The sequence below is a fragment of the Halichoerus grypus genome, chromosome 4, assembly GCF_964656455.1.
Source record: "Halichoerus grypus chromosome 4, mHalGry1.hap1.1, whole genome shotgun sequence".
In the NCBI taxonomy this organism is placed as follows: Eukaryota; Metazoa; Chordata; class Mammalia; order Carnivora; family Phocidae; genus Halichoerus; species Halichoerus grypus.
The window spans coordinates 13,903,546-13,921,715 of record NC_135715.1 but is presented as its reverse complement, the minus strand read 5'-3'; the positions used below and the strand labels follow the sequence as shown (position 1 = coordinate 13,921,715).

At 37.5% G+C, this 18,170-nt stretch overlaps 1 protein-coding gene and 1 pseudogene across 3 annotated transcripts in view; one reads left to right on the top strand and one right to left on the bottom strand.

Moving 5' to 3' along the window:
• HS6ST3 (heparan sulfate 6-O-sulfotransferase 3) overlaps positions 1–18,170 on the top strand; it is a 650,113-nt gene that overhangs the window by 557,929 nt on the left and 74,014 nt on the right. The window lies entirely within an intron of this gene.
• On the bottom strand, positions 8,019–8,108 carry LOC118523288 (U6 spliceosomal RNA; annotated as a pseudogene).

Here is an 18,170-nt window from a genome sequence, read left to right as displayed (position 1 = left end):
AAGTAGTGCCCAGAGAGACAGGGCTCTTGAGATCAGAGTCAGATTAGCTCTGAGCTGCAACAAGATTCTATCTTTTCCTCCAAGGGGAGACAGAGGCCAGTCTTAGGACAGCAGACAACTAGTTGCTCACAAAGGGATGACTCAGTGTGTCTGGCAACAAGACGGAGACAGAAACAATACTTGATTAAACAAGTGCCAGATACTAACTAGCATGCTATTGTGGGAAGTTAGAAGTAGCAGTTATGATGTTGCTAAGCAAAGGCACTTTGTTAGCATTAAGCATTTTCCCCTTCGACTGAAATATAAACCCAGAAGGAGAAACAATCCATTCTTTATTATTTTTAAAAGCAGTTTTCTGTCTGGAAAACAATTTACTGCCCACCAGAAATGTGCCTTCTTTTAGAAAAGTGTATAATTGGCTGCCATTTGACATTATGTGGCATTATTAAAGTTTTGAAATTCTCTTAATGTACTTTTTTTTTCTTGCCACTGAGCAACATTTTCACAATTCCAGATTCCCTTCCCATCCTACCTGGCATAATCTATTTTGAGAGATTTGCAGCCAGAGATGATTTTGAAAGAGTCAGGTTCTTGGTACAACTTTATAGAATTAAATGAGTCAGACTGATAGAAAGATAAAATGTATTACTACTTTGGATTAATTTTTATTCTGCAAACCACACTTGGAAGGCCTTGTCCACTAACATTGGAACTACTGGTCTATGGAAATGGAGACCCCTACCTGCCCCCTCCCCCCATTCTAGAGCAGCTATCTACCTCACTGTGGCAAACATTTATGGATCACCACTACGTCCAGAATTCACAGGACAGACCAGGCAAGTGTGGTCATGCTTCATCTTCATCTGAAAGAGTGCTGCTCGTTGACAATGCAAATCTCCAGGCTTCCCCCATGACCGTCAACTTCCCCACGATTCTGTGGCTCACTTAGGTTTGAGAACTACTGAGCGAGGGGGTGAAAACAGATAGAAGACCATGTCTTTGTTTCTTTGAAATGCACAGGGTAGTTAGTGGAAACAAACCCCTTGCATAGAAAGAATTCGGTTTTATTCATCAAGCAATATAGAGGCACTCAGCAAAGAATACACTTGAGTACATGGCTGGCTGAATGAACGAATTCAGCGCAGACCAGGTATGGGAGCAGAACGGGTATACTTGCTTCTTTCCTATGCTCCTCTGCCTTCTATGTGGTTCTTCGGTTTCGCAAGGTTAGCGAAACATGCCACATCTCTTTAGGCAAGATTGGGCCTCGCCACCTTTGAAGCTATACCAGCACATGCTGTTAAAAAATACAAAGTGCTTCACTTAGTCTCAGCAGATCCTAGTTACTAGATATGGCTACTAGAGACTAGAAATAGATCGCGTCACGTCCTAACCAGCAGCAGGGGGAGGGGGAGTGGAATTTAAAAATTTGAATTAAAAAATGTGGCCAAAAAGGAGACAAAAAGTAAAAAGAGGTAAAATCAGAAAAAATAGGAACAACAAAATAAAATGATTAGAAATAATTCCAAATCTATTAATAATCTCAAAAGGCATAAGAGGGCCAAACACTCTAGTATAAAGTACGGAGATATTAGTTTGAATAAAAGAAAACCAAAATTCAGCTCTGTTCTCTTTACAAGCAACACACATAAAATGACAGAGCTAAAACATAAGGACAGGGAAAGATTGAAAGTGAAAAGAGGAAAAAAGATATACCAGGCAAATGTTAATGATAAATGTACTTGAGGCCACTGCAGTCATATTATTCTGTTCCCTGTAGCTGTAAGATTTCTAGCTCCTGCACATTTTAAAGGAACAAGAACACATAATGAAATACCACGGTTTCAGGTACATGATAGTTCAGCTGAATATTCAGGTTTGTTTTAAATTCTGAGCTCATTTTCCCCCTAGAAAATGCCAATTTCTGAGTTTACTTTCATAAGAGTTATATTCCTATGATTAGAGATCTTAATTTCATTTTCTTATTAAAATGCTATAGATGAAGACACATTCTATATGAAACATGTTTTCCATAGGAAATTGCACCCTCTTTCGCTATTGCTCATGAACTTGAGTCGTTGCGAGGCTGTGAGCTAAGTGCCGCAGACGTTAACTGATGGGAGGCTAAGGACTGGCAACTTGCCCAGTGCAGTCCAGTTCAGACTGCCAACACTGGGGTGGAGAGAGACTCTTCGCAGGAAATTATGGAGGCTCCCCTCTAACATTTGTGGTATCCTCCAAGCTTTATAGAGAAATGTGGCTGGTTTTTTTTATTATTATTATTTTTTTAAGTGGTAATACCTTTCCACATATGGCTACAGTCATGTGTATGAGAGCTCCAAAGGGACCTCCAATCTTTCCATGCTTCACTGCCAACCTTGGATGATCAGGTCTGATTTTACTAATCTTGGGGGACATGGTGGGTCTCCTTCCAGTCAAACCAGTGGTTAAATTATGCTGTTTCAAGTCATTGTTTTTTCTGAGTTATTCATCCAGAGTGTCTCAAAAGAAAGTCATTTAATGTGGAAAAAGTGAGTGCAAAAAAAAAAGTTAAGAGGTTCAAAATTCATGCTTTAAAACTATTGAGGATATTGAACGGTCGCTTGGACTATCCCCGTATTGACTTGCCCCTGCCTCTTCGGCAGTCTTGGCACTGAACGTGTGTATTGGGAGGGAAAGCTTCTGAGGTGACCCAACTTTCCCTGGAGAACACGGCCATTAAACATCCTCTATTCTTCTCTTGTGGGAGTGCTCCATACTGTGAGTAAAATCCCGTAATGACGGTGGAAATCCTGCTTAGCGAATAACTGATCTTTCTATTCTTTTTGAAGTGGGGAAATGGGGGCATGTTTCTTTATAGTTTTTCTGGGGCTCTTAGTCCTTGTACTGTATGAAATAAACCCAAAACACAGCTTGTGGTCTTTCCTTTGTTAGTTTTACAATGAAGGTGTTTGTGAATCAGGACATTTCAAGACCGCTCTCTGTTGTAATATACATTTGGGGGTAGGGACTAATTTTTGAAGATTTATCAATCTGGTGCTTGAAGAGGCATATCACAGGAAGCGTTTTGTACCTTACAACTCTTTCCTGCCTATGATTTATTGGACCATGGCACTATAAATCATGCTTTCTGATTCCCTCTTCTCTTTCTGAAATAAGTGACTCATTCTGTAGGATCAAGCCTGTTCTTTTTTCTTTTTCTTCTTTTTTTTTTTTTTTCATTTTCACTGAAAACCTTTTTTCATCTTCCCCAACCATGTATATGTCATTTTTCCTGGTAATTCTCCCATGTTCTGGGAATGCCCATTTAAAGAATATTTCTGTAAAAGTCATATATCATCTAGGAAATGCAAAAGTAAAAGAATTTAAAATATTTGAGTCCTTAAGAAAATGCATAGGTTTCAGTATATAAGCCACATTATTGCCCGGAAACATGGTACAAATGAAATTTTATCTTATTTTGATTTTTTCCCCCTCTTTCTGTAAAGACTGTAATTTTCACTGGGCTTGGAAAATATGAATTCAGATTATCAGTCAGATCATAAGCAATGTTTACTTTTTTAAGCCAAACTCCTAGAAAACCCGAAGGAAAATATTCATATTTTTTACAACACTACAGGTAAACAACAAACATATTTAGAAACTAGAAGATTTTAAAGCGAATGACAGGGTAAATCAATAACTCCCCCATGGAGGGAAGAAATGATTTTCTATTCAGGATATCAAACAAAACTAACGTGATTTTAATGGCTGAAAGAGCAGGCTCCCCAATTGCACTTGCATGAGGGGGAGGTTAAGGATTGGCAGTTGCTCATATAAATCAAGTCTGGTAAGAACCGTATGAATAAGTGTTTGACATTTTCAGTTGGAAAGGAGCAGCTTGTCTTCAGTTCTGAGAAGCCTTCCCCTTGTGACAATCATCTTTTTTCCTCTTTTGATGAACCAGATTTTTAATACCAGCTTCACATAAGCAAATGCACTGTAGTCCAGAGGGCAGAAGTTTCTGAGATGGCAAGGTAGCCAAGAGGAAAGGGGAAAATGTGACCATATTTGTCCATCAAAACCAAATCTGTTGCCTGTGTTTGCCAGCACATGTTATCTAAGCTTTTTCTACTCACTTGTGCAATGTTTCACAATTCCCAAATCCAAAGAAGCAGGGAGAAAGTGGTGACATATAAATCAGATTGCTTTCTACTTGACGTCAACTTCACAGAGGATTCTATTTTTTTATAGATCAAATGTCTTAAGTGGAAATTACTCGTTGAACAACTACTAACTCAACATTTATTGTTGAAGGCCTACTAAGTGCCCAGAAAATTCTGTGATTCATATCCAAGAGAAGATATGTTGCCTTGTAGTACAAAAGACCACTCAAAACATCTGAGTTCTCCTCCTATCTCTACCACTAGTAATGTGACCACTACAGATCACCCAGTCTCTTGGCCTTTATGAAAATGAGGAAATTTAAATAAATAGATTCTAATGTACCTTCCAGTTCAAACACGATAGCATCAGCGAACTTAACTGAACCTACATACCAACCTCTAGAAGAGGAAGTAAGAGGAGACCAAAAGGCATAAAGTAAACAAATAAAGTGCAAAACAATGGGAGTGACAAAACATGCTAGGATTTAAGGCAGTGCCCTACCAAGGTGTAAAAGTGATGACTTCTCATTTGAATAGACATACATGACTCCATGTCCATTTAAAAGAGATGAACCAAATCTCTTTGCGAGCTATGTGTCAGAGTAGAGCGGGGGGACATTTATGCTTTGGCAGCGCACCAAAACTCATGAAAGTAACCTTAACAGGGTCACAGTTTCCTGAGTGAGCTGGCTTTGGCATGCAGGAAGAAGGCAAGACTTTCTCTTTGCTGAGGGCAAAGAATTTCCAGGATGGGCCAATTACACTTAATATTTATTCAGTATCTCAGAACTCATTTTAGTGCATTACATGTGTGAGGTCTCTGGCTCGCCCCTCTCTAGAGGTGGTTTGACATCGCCCCTGAAACGTCCTACTTTGACTCCAGTCATGTTCCCGTAGCCATCTGGCTGCTGGCCATGATGCAGAAGCACATTCCCTCTGGGACTCTGCTTCTACTCGTTTGGCCCTGTTCCTGCTGCCTTGCTTTCATCTGCCCGCTTTTCCGTTGCTGCAGAAAGACAAGCCCAAGCAATGAGTCGTAGCAGCAATTTCTGGGTGAACTGCCCTTCCCCACTGGCCTCAATAATCAGCTCTCATGAAAAAACAAAGCAGGCATCAGTAGGGAGTCAGTCCCCCAGACTTAGGACTAGACGCAAGAAATGCATTTGACTCTTCGAAGATGCAAAAAACTTCACTTGACAATTATCCAGACCCGCTCCCACTTTAAAGAGAGAATGTATTTTCTTGCCAAGACTAAGGGAAAGTAAAGGGACTAATCCAGGCACTTTTATATAATTACGTATCTAATCTTCTTAATAACCTTTAACATTATTTGATATAATTCCAATTTTGCAATGAGGAATTGAAGGTTTAAAAGGTTAAGTAACCTGCCTAAGGTCAAAGACTTAATATGTGATAGAATCGGATTAAAACCCTTGAACTAAAAATTCTATTTTTTTTCCACCAGGCTATTGCTTTTTGCAAGTACATAGAATAGCAATTACTTTAGTTCCTCTCAAATTCTAAAGATCAAAGAAAGGATAGTAAAGGAAGGATATAGATACACAAGGAAAGTAGAATGGAGTAACTATATTCGACTAACGAGTTTAAGCTGGTTACTTCCAATGCTTTAGGTAGAATAAAGAAAACCATAAGTGCTTCCTCTGTGATATTGGGCTTCTATCTTTTTTGAATATCAAGAATAACAAGATTTTGGCTTCTGTATTAATCTCATGTGAAATCATGAGGCATCGCTGTAAATGTTTGGTTCATGAATATGAATGGTAATTTTTTATAAAAATATAACATTTAAACACTTGCTCTATAATTAAATGTTATTTTGAAGATTTTCCATTTCCAGGTTAAGATTTCCCCTGAAACTCTAATCTAATTAATGGTGTTCTATCATTTGATTTATAAAGTGAGGGACTCACCTATAAGAGAGTCAGACTTCCGGTCCTGCAAGGTCTAATTTCATTGATAAAAAGCAAACAGCCAGTGAACATCACTGAAGACTGTAAGGTTCTCATGCCACTGATTCTTGCCATGGTACCAATAGATGTTTTTGGCTTTATGTCAGTTGTTTGTCAAGGAATTATAATAATATTTTTCAGAAAGCTTTGCTGTGACTTCCATTATACTGAAAGACTATTTTTTCCCCAACCTCCCTACCATCTGTTTTGATTCTACATTGGAAAATCTCCCTCGTATTCCATCCAGAAGGGCTAAGTGAAATCAATATGGCAACAGCAGATTGCTGATACATTCCAGTTTTTAAGTGGGATGTTGTTATGATTAACAGTGGCCCAGCTCTTACCTCTCTATTATCCCAGTGCTATCTCAGAACATTTCGGTAGCTCATCACATTCAATTAATTCTATATGCTTCCTAAACATGAAGCATAAGGCTAAAAGAAATGTGAAGAAAAAAAGATCAATTATATTTAGCTTTCGGCAGGATTGGAATGATATGGTTTTCCCTTTTTGTCTATTTTGGTTAAAGACTGATCAATATATAAGAATACCATGTGTTTTAAAATAGGGGCAATGAAAATCATTAACAAGATCTATTATTTTACATGCCATATGTTTAGCTAGAAATTATATTGAACACTTGAGCTTTTTTCAATATTATTATCCCAAATAAGAAAAAAAAATTTTAAACTTTTGGGGCGCCTGGGTGGCTCAGGCGTTGGGCGTCTGCCTTCAGCTCAGGTCATGATCCCAGGATCCTGGGATCGAGCCCCGCATCGGGCTCCCTGCTCAGCGGGAGGCCTGCTTCTCCCTCTCCCACTCCCCTTGCTTGTGTTCCCTCTCTTGCTGTGTCTCTCTGTCAAATAAATAAATAAAATCTTTAAAAAAAATTTTTTTTAAACTTTTATAACTCCTAATTATATTATGCAATCTTTCACTGTTGATTTTTCATAATCTAGCCACTAATAAATATGTGTATCTCTGCAATTAAGAGCACTTGGGTTATTAAGGATAGCATTTTATAGGTGCACAGTTCTGGGTAATGACAAGGAAGAGTGTTTGAAGTAGATTGAGACTCAGGGCCCTGGAGATGCTATAATAAAAAAATAGTGATGCTAGCCTGTTGTGTGAATTCTTCACATACGAAGTCTCTAAGGAACAGGATAGATATTGGGAAGATATATTCAGGAGGTATTTGATTACAAGAGTCGGAAATTTTGACTAATGCAAAAAACAAAGTCATTATCTCATATAAATGGGAAGGCTTGAAGCGTATCTCACTTCACACAAGATGCAGGGCATTTTTCGTGATCCATCCCTCATCGTAGCTTGTCTCTTTCACTCTTATGTTTACTTCATCCTCTGCTGTTGCGAACAAGTATTCTCCATATGGCAAGAAAGATGGCCATGGGCATCCCCAGGTTTCCAACTGCTTTGTTTAGCAGAGTTTAAAGAGAACTTGTGTCTTACAAAGCCCACATACAACTTCCAGGACAAGATTTCTGTAACCCTGGTTGGATCTTGCATCTTCTCCTGGACCCATCACCAAGGATGGAGGAATGGGGCCCCAACGCTTGTTTGAGTGGGCTTGGGTCAGGGCTGTGCACCCCTGCGATCCCAGGGTGTTATGAAAAGGTGATTCAATTGATACAGAGGAAAAACTTCTGATCCAAGCTAATTAATTAATCATGGCTAATCCTATGTGGGACTAATCAGTCTAACTCATGTACTTATATTTAGCTACCTGGAGCTAATCTAGTTTGCAAATGTCTCATATGCATTCCTTATATACTCTTTTGTGTGCCTTCTTTTACATAAATGTTTTGCCTGGTCTCATTCATTACAGTGTCGATTTCTGAGCTTCATTAAGTGACTGTGCCCTTCCTATAGCCTACCTTATAGTAGAAACTTAAAAATGTTTGCGAAATGTGCAGGGGCCATGCTAATCTTCTCTGTATAATTATGATTTTAGAATATGTGGTAGGAATATAAATTGGTACAGCCACTGTGGAAAACAGTATGGAGATTCCTCAAAATATTAAAAATAGGAATACCATATGATCCAATCATTCCACTATTGGGTATTTACCCAAAGGAAAAAAAACCACTATTTCAAAAAGATATATGCGCCCCTATGCAGCAGTATTTACAATAGTCAAATATGGAAGCAACCTAAGTGTCCATCAAGAGGCAAATGGATAAGGAAGATGTGGTGTGTATATACACATACATACATACATATGTATGAAACAGAATATTACACAGCCATAAAAACAGATGAGCTCATGCCATTTGTGACAACATGCATGGACCTAGAGGGTATTATGCTAAGTGAAATATGTCAGATTGAGAAAGACAAATGCCATATGATTTCACTTGTAAGTAGAATATAAAAAAAAAAAAAGTGAACAAACAAAAGGCAGGATCAGACCTATAAATACAGAGGACAAACTGATATTTGCCAGAGGGATGGGGGTGAGAGGTTGGACAAAATGGATGAAGGGGAGTGGGAGATACAGGCTTCCAGTTATGGAATGAACAAGTCAAGGAACTAAAAGACACGGCAGAGGGAATATAGTCAATGATATTTTGGTAGCGATGTATGGGGACAGATGGCAGCCACACTTATGGTGAGCACAGCATAATGCATAAATTTGTTGAATCACTATGTTGTACACCTGAAACTAACATATCATGTGTGTCAACTGGACCCAAATTTTTTTTAAAAGTTTGTGAAATGAATAATAATCATGCTTTTTCTCTTTTGTGGAGCAACCAGTAGAGTTTGATTGGCACTAACTGTTCTGTCACAGTATGAGTTCTTGCCATTTTGTCTTCTTCTGTGTTGGCATTCAGTACTCTCCCTCAAATTCCTGGCCTCTCCCCCTCCCTGCCTCTCCTATTACCTCTTAGTTTAGGAAATAAATAGCCCAGACATTTAAATACTTTTAGCTCCACAGATCTTTGGAATTCCCTCCCACTGCCCACCTTCTCTCCCTATCTTAGTCTCTTACTGAGATAGAAAATTAGTAGTTGATTCTGCAGCTGCTTGGGGATTTATTCAAACTAGCATAAAATGAGTAATTGACAAGTGTTTGGTTTTTTCCTAATACCACTGCATATATGCTCTGTGTTCGATACAAATAAATTAATTCTTTATTTTGCCTTAAATTGGTGATTTCAGTGGAATACTATGCAACTAATTAAATACTATTGTTGAAGATGATAAGAAGTCAAGATATTTTTTCACATGTTAAATGAAAATAAGCATAATATATACAGTTTAATAAGTCTTATCATATATATATAATGATACATAATTACACACACACATATATACACATATAAATGCATATGTATGTTAACTAATTCGCCAATACACTGCTAGATACTTTGTTAGCATTTTATTTAGGATACTTGCACTTAATTAATAAGTGAGATTAATTTTAGATCATATGTATATGTGTATGTGTGTGTGCATGAGAGCTCTCCGTCCAGTTTTGGAGTCAATATTACATAAGCATTGTAGAATGAATGTGAAATTTTCCATCTTTTCTAAGCTCTGGAATAGTTTAAGTAAGATAGCTGTTTTGCATTGCCTTGGGTTTTTTGGTATTCATTTGTAAAATTATCTGGGTTGGTAGTCTCAAATTAGGTATAGAGGTTTGCCTAAGTATTAATTTTGTCTATGATCATTCATCCACTGAACTATTTTAAATCTTTGTTCAATTTTGGTAATTTATATTTTTATTTAAAATTGTCCCTTTCATGTATATTTTAAAATGTACTTGCATAAGGTTGTGCAGAGTCCTCTCTTATAATTTTTCTTTTTTTTTTTTTTTAAAGATTTTTATTTATTTATTTGAGAGAGAGAGAGACAGAGAGCATGCATGGGGGTGAAGGGCAGAGGGAGAGGGAGAAGCAGACTCTCTGCTGAGCAGGAAGCCCAATGTGGGGCTCGATCCCAGGACCCCGGGATCATGACCTGAGCTGAAGGCAGACGCTTAACTGATTGAGCCACCCAGGCGCCCCTCTTTGCTTCTATAGTAATGCCACGTTTCTATTATTTGTACTTCCCTCTTTTTATCAGATTAGTCAAAATTCTGTATATTTCACACTTGTTTACTTAGCTCTCTTGTCTTTTAGTTTTCTACTTTTATCTTTCGTCTTCTCCATTCTCTTTAGCTTTATATCGCTACATTTATTATTTAACTCATAATATTCCTAAATATCATAATCCAGAGTATAAACTGATAAACTGATTTATCAATTACCCTCATCCACGGGCATGGGGATAAATCAAACTTAAAATTCTCGGCAGTCAGTATACTATTCTATAATGAAATCGAAGAAGATATTATTTTGTGTAAAAAATTTTTAGTAACTGCAAAATCTCCCACAAGTGTTTTGCCTGTAATAAATGCCATGACTTTAACAGGAAGACAGTTGAAATAATCAGAAGTTCTCAATTCCTTCATTTACACATTTAAATTATCCTGGTGCCATTAGAGAGACCTTATAGCAGTTACCACACATTTCAAGGCTGGCAGTTGGTAAAAAAAAAAAAAAAAAAAAAAAAAGTCACAAAGTGATAGTTACATGGCCCAACTAAAATTACTATCCTTTGAAAGTTGCTGCTATACAATTCTACTTCACTCCGCACAAATCCCGAGGAAAACCAGCAGTTACAAGACATGCTGCATTTTCACTCCTGCAGCCTCCAGGGGCCTAGGGCCCGTGGCCTTCACATCGCGTCCAGTCCTAGACCACCACTTCCTTACTGGGTGGCCTTGACAAGCCACAGCCTTGTCTGTCTGTCTGTAATCGTGAAGTGAAGACAAAGGCATGGCCACGTACTTCATCCCAATAACTCATTCATATCATTACATCAACAGGAGTGTTATTGTTAATGAGATAATGCTTTTAAAATTCTTTGTATGTCTTTGACCAAGCAAAAATAAAAACAAAGAAGAAGCTATTTTTTTTTTAAAGATTTTATTTATTTATTTGAGAGAGAGAATGAGATAGAGAGAGAGAGCATGAGAGGGGGGAGGGTCAGAGAGAGAAGCAGACTCCCTGCTGAGCAGGGAGCCCGACGTGGGACTCGATCCCAGGACTCCAGGATCATGACCTGAGCCGAAGGCAGTCGCTTAACCAACTGAGCCACCCAGGCGCCCAGAAGAAGCTATTTTTAAAAGAAGAAATGCTCCACTGGCCTTGGACTCAGATCTGAGTCTGACCCCTCTGCTTTCTGTTGAGAGGACACAATTAACCAGGAAGACATTCAAGGAAGCCTGGAAACTTTGCCTAACAGGGGAGGCCAGTCATGGCATAGCATACGATGAAGTATCATCTGCGTCCTTTAAAATTTTGTCGACCTGAGTTGAAATGTAGGTGAAGATTTTAAAATATAAGAAAGAAACATGTCAATAGCATTTTCGTGTTAAAGAGAAAAGAGCTTAGTTTTTTTGTGTTTAGAAAAAATTAGAGGCTCATTGAAACACCTTCACACAACACAGAAAAATGTAAAATTAAACCCGCTATTTTCTCACACACAAAATGAAACATAATCTCGCTATGCCCTTTCCAGACATCTGTGTATATGTTGTCTATATTTGAATTAAGGGAATCACACAACTGTTTGGTCCCTCATCATATGTTGTGAACATTATCTCAGATTTTTAAATAATCTTTAAAATAAAATGGGTACGGGTGACCTGCTGTTGTGGTTTGAACGGTGCCCCTCTTCCCAAAATATGTCCACTTGGAACCTATGAGTAGGACTTTATTTGGAAAATGGTCTTTGCAGCCATAATTGAATTACAGATCTTGAGATGACATCATTGTAGACTATGGGCCATGAATCCAGCTTTGTCATTATATGAGAATGGCAGAGGGAATTTAAAAACACAGACGACAGGGCCAGTGAGAAGAGACAGAGAATGGAAACATGCAGCCACCAGAAGCTGGAAGAGGCAAGGGACAGAACAGGGCATCTAAGGAATCATAGCTAATGCAACGATTTTTTAAAATTTAAATTCAGTTAGCCAACAAATAGTACATCGTTAGTTTCAGGTGTAATGCAACGATTTTATTGAATATCGTGTTTAAAAGAACAAAAGCTGATTTCCAGGTTAGAGATACATATTGTATGTATATTGTATACTGTATCCTCCCTCTTTAAGAAGACTTTGTTCTATGCATCTACATATAGTACATATTATATATATATATATAACAAATATACACACATAATCTAAGGTGTGTATCTATATATAGAATTATTCTGAATTACAGAAATATAGCATCATTTGCATAACTTGCATATAGAAAAATTTTGAAGCAAATAAGTTAAAAACAATCATAAGCTGACCAATAAATTTAAGGGCAAGATTATTACCAGTACTGTTAAGCTACTTGAGTGGTCTTCCTGCTCCCACATAACCCTGAAATGTAGCTACTCTCTGACTTTTTAAAATCATTTCTTGTTTTTAAAAGTTCTAAAAATATGTATGTTTTCCTAAATACTGTATTGTTTTTCTTTTGAGTTTATATAATGGTATTATACTCAATGTAGTCATTTTAGAGATGCTTTAATGAACATTTCTAAGATTTATCCACATGTTACCTTCATTTGTGTATGTATTTTTTCTGGATGGACTTTGGAGCTATTTGAAGCATTTTGCTAATAGTTGTTGTTTACAACATGCTTGTGCATGTACCATTGTATACAAGGACTTGCAGATTCTCAGGGTGCGCCCATGTTTGGGGTACAGGGTAATGGCAAATTGCTTTCCAATGGGTTGACAGCAATTAACCCTTCCTCGGGCCAGTGTAGGGAACTTTTCTGTTGTTCCACATACTCTCCAAAACTTGATAGCGTAAGGCTCCTTTATTTTGCCAAACTAGTGAGTGTAAAATGGGATCCAGTTATGATCTTATTTTGCATTTCTCTGATTAATAGCTGAGTTGAGCATTTTAAATCATTTATGTTCTCCACTATGTGAGATGTTTATTCACATCTTTTGCTCATTTTTCTACTGAATCATTTGTCTTTTTCATATTGACATTTAGGATTTCTGCACATATTTCAGATACCTTATCAATTATATATGTTGTAAATATCTTTTCCTCCTTTGTAGCTTATCTTTCACCATCTTTAGAATATCTCTTAATGATACAAGTTCTTAATGGAATGTTATTAAATTTTTCTATTAATACCTTTGTTTATTTGTTTGTGCCTTTTAAAAATGCTTTCCCACCCACAGTGGGACAAAGATATTTTCCTGTATTTTCTACTAAAAGCTTTAAAAGGTTTACTTTTTATACTTAAAACATGTAGAATTGATTTTTGTGAATGGGGTGAGAAGTAGTGTTCAAATTTCATTTCTTGGGGCGCCTGGGGGGCTCAGTAGTTTAAGCGTCTGCCTTCAGCTCAGGTCATGATCCCCTGGTCTCAGGATCAAGTCCCGTGTCGGGCCCCCTGCTCAGGGGAGAGTCTGCTTATCCCTCTGCCCTTCACCCCACTTGTGCTCTCTCTCTCTCTCTCAAATAATAAAAATCTTAAAAAAATAAAAAAGCAAATTTCATTTCTTTCCTCATGTCACCAACCAATTGTCCCAGAGCATCTTCTTAAAGAGGCATCTCTGTTCTTAGAGATTTGTGTTGCTATCTGTGTCATAAATCATCTATCTGGTCTCTCTATTCAGTTTCATTGGAGTTTGTTTTGTTTTATATATCTCTGTAATTATCCTACAGTGTTTTCATTGCTATTGCCTTCAACTGGTCTTGTGGGGCAAGTCTTTGCAACTATTTATCTTTTTCAGTAGTCTGGGTTGCCATTTTGCTTTTTAATGCACATTTAGAATCACCTAAGTAAGTTGCTTTAAAAAAGAATGGGGTATGGATCTTTAGATAAATTTGGAGAGAACTGTATTTTATAATAGTGAGTCTTCCTATCTCTGAACATGTTCTATCTCTTCGTTTAGTTAGGACTTCAGTGTCTTTCAATAAGGTTGTAAAATTGTTCCCATAATGGCCTACATCTTTAGTTAGATTTCTGGATGCTATATATTTCTATTGTTATTTTAAATGATATCTTTTTTAAAAAAATACATTTTCTCAATCGTCACTAATGGCATATAGGTTAAATATATTGATCTTATTTCTAGACAGACTGCTAACTTAATATCTCTAATTATTTTGGGTTTTTTGTGTGGATAATTATATCATCTGTGATGACATTTTTGTTTTTCCCATTCCAATTCTTATATTTTAAAATTTGGTTTCCATGTATTACTACATAAACAAGAACCTTGAATACAACCTGCATAGAAGCAGACAGTGTCCATACTTCTCTTGCTCTTGATTTTAAAGTGATTGCTTCTAACATTTTACTGTTAGGAATGTTTTTGATCTAGATTTTTGGAGCTACTCTTTTTTTTTTTTTTTTTTGGAACTACTTTTAATTAGGTTCAGGGAGTTCCCTTTTATTTCTAGCTTACCAATGATATTTATCATGAGTAACTCAATTTTATCCAGATTTTTTTCATCTTTTAAGAGAATATATGACTTTTTCTTTCTTTTTTTTACTTATTAATGTGGTGAATTGTATTGAAAGACTTCTATCAAAACCACCTTTGCAATTTGGGGAATTTTTAAGTGATGAATGGTATTAAATATTGTCATTGTTTTTTTCATCTATTGAAATGATCATATACTATCTCTCCTTCATTTAAAGAAGATAGTGAATTATGGGCGCCTGGGTGGCTCAGTTGGTTAAGCGACTGCCTTCGGCTCAGGTCATGATCCTGGAGTCCCTGGATCGAGTCCCGCATCGGGCTCCCTGCTCAGCAGGGAGTCTGCTTCTCCCTCTGACCCTCCCCCCTCTCATGTGCTCTCTCTCATTCTCTCTCTCTCAAATAAATAAATAAAATCTTAAAAAAATATATATAAGACAGAAGAAACTTTAAAAAAAAAAAAAAGAAGATAGTGAATTATATTGATTCATTTTCAAATGGTAAACAAATCTTCCATTCCCTGATAAACCATATTTGCTCATGATATATTATCTTTTTTTTATATATCAGGGATTCACTATCACTTATATGTGAAGTCTAAAACACACAGAACAGCAACAACAAAAACAAACCCATAGAAAAAGATGAGATTGGGGGTTACCAAAGGTTGGGGGATGGAGGAAGGCGGTCAAAAGATACAAACTTCACCTTGTAAGATAACTAAGGGCTAGGAGATGGAATGCATGATGACTGTAGTTAACACTGCCAAAGAGCTAAGAGAAGGTTGTTAAGACGGTAGATCCTAAGAGTTCTCACCCCAAGGAAAAACAATTTTTTTGTTTCTTTTTTATCATATCTGTATGAGAGGCTGGGTACTAAATAACTAAAATGATAGTGGTGATCATTTCACAATATGTGTGAGTCAAGCTATTTTGCTGTACACCTTGAACTTACACAGTGATGTACGTCAATTTTATCTCAATAAAACTGGAAGAAAATGAAGTCTATATATATGTGGTGCATATATATGTAAACTAATGAGATTGAAGTCACATTGCTTGCAATTTCAATGCATAGATAGTTAGGTATATGCCGTCAAATGAGAGTGGAGGAGGTGTTAAAATTGTTCTAAATATTGACAGTGGTGAGGACGCAAATTCTAAACTTTCACATTGGATTTGCTCAACACAGAGAGGGAGGGTGGTGTTTGCCCTCATGCCCATCTCTCTCCTAGGTGATGTCTGTGGATTTCCAGCTGGAGCCTTACTCTCTCTGCTTCAGGTTGTCCTTGCCATGCTGTGAATAAAACTAATAAAAGATTATTCACTGGCTCAGCGGCTTCACCCAAGACTGCTTCCTTTTGGGAGAATAAGGTATATTTATTTGAAGGCCAACCTGTGCTTTAAGCACTCAAATCACTGACTCTAAATAATTAACGCTTACTAAATCTGTCCTGTGAGAACTGAACATTTTAAGAGGCTCTGCAAAGCTGACACGTGTTGTGTCTTTCTTACATTTCCTTATTCCTTCTGTCGTTCTTTCTCCTCTTCTCTGGATCTCCTCCACCCGTGGCTTGTAGTCCGCCATCTTTCCATTTCCGTCCTTTACATTTCAGAAACAATAAAGTAAAAAAACCAAAACGAACAAACAAAAAGAACCACACCACACAGACGCTGGTACTGATGTTTTCTCCCCATTGGGTCTTTGTCCCAGTGACAATTTAGCTCTTTTTGAGACAAATGACTCACGTGTATGAGACTCTTTGGAAATGAAGTGAGTGTGGGTACAAGGCATGAGCAAGGAACACGGAGAAAAAAATGTGGCCTACTAAAAAGTTTCTCAAGCCAGTTAATTTTACAAAGACTAGTTTTAAATTTGACATAAGCGTATATAGAAAATGAGGCCGCATGGTCTAGCGGTTGAGAGACCCAGACCAGCTGTTTTCATTCCCCAGCTTCGCCGTGAGGAACGCCAGGGCTGGGACAAGATTCTTCATCTCCTTTGGCATCAGCTTCCTCCTCTATAAGTTGAACATAAGAACAGTACCTACCTCCTAACACTGTTGAGTAAAAGCCTTAACATTTGTAAAGTGCTAAGAATAGCGTTGGATTTATAGCAAGCACTGTATAGTTTCCTAAATAGATGAAACTAAAAGAGTGGATGGGGAAAAAAAATTGGATAGGAAAGTAACACACAGGTCATATTACAACAATGTGCTTTTGGAAGATAACTACTCTAAAGTAACCTTGAAGTTAGAAAATAAGCATATTTTCTGGCATGCAGAAAAATAGTAGAAGTGAAAGAAATTACAATAACTTGCAATTATACCTCCAGAATCATAATCATTTGAACTTTAATTAAGAAGAGTTCAGGTTATTCTTAATTCAACGTTTACTCACATTTACTTCTTTAGATTCTGCGGACTTCCTCACACAGTCCTGCTCCTTCTTTAAATATTGTAAAGCTTTTTCTCTTGAGTACACGAACAACACTAATTTTAGCTCCAATTGTTATATTTTCAAAGAAGCTAAAAAAAGCATTAAGCCTGAGTGTTTTCAAAGGATGATTCTATAACAAGACATGAGGCTATGGTTAGAAAGTGATTGGTCTTATTAACTGGGGAGAGAAGTATGGCCTGATAGAAAAGGAGAAAGGGAACAAGCGACGATGATATCTTACACTTTCATCTTACGCTTCCCCAAGCACCTGAAACCAAGTCTCATTACCATTTCTTCAAGCCGACGAAGCAAGTGAGATAGCCAGTTATGTGTGCTTCCCAAGGTCGTATTCCAACTTGCTAACATAGCGATAAAAATCCAATATACTTGATTAGTGTCCGCTGCCCACTCAACCTCCCAGCATCGATTCTGAGCATGATGTGCAAGGGAGATGGGCAGGATGATCTTCTCGGTCTTTCCAACCTCGCCATCTTACTCAGTGGCTTCCCTTTTGTTCAGCCTTGATTGCATCTCAACAAGCTTTCCTTCACACCATGTCCGTTCGGGCAGAATTCTCCTGGTTCAGGGGTCAGAATGAGGAGTGTGTTCCCTGGCTGGTCTCAGGGGCCACTTTGGCTCTTTGTCACCCTTTGTGCACCTCGTGGGGCAGAATTTAAGTCCTCACAAATGTTTTTGTGTGTTTTAGGTCTTTGTTTCATTGATCGCCTTCCCTGGGAATGCCTGTCATGTTCGCAGATGGTTTCAGAAGGTCTTGAGGATTTCGTTAATTTTTTTTTCCATTTTTTTTAAATTATGTTCAGTTAGCCAGCATATAGTACATCGGATTTCGTTAGTTTTGAATGAGTTTTGTCCTTTTTTAATTCAAGTTTTAACCCCTTGGCCAGGACTTTAAACCCAGTTGAAGAGAAAGATCTAGAAAGGGCCTCCGACCTGTCTCCGACAGGTAGCCACTAGCCATATGAGCCTACTGAAATTGAAGTTGGAACTTAAAGCAACCAAAATTTAAAATTCATCTCTCAGTTGCACTGGCTATATTTCAAACACACAGTAGCCAACGCATTATCTTTCTCAGCTTCC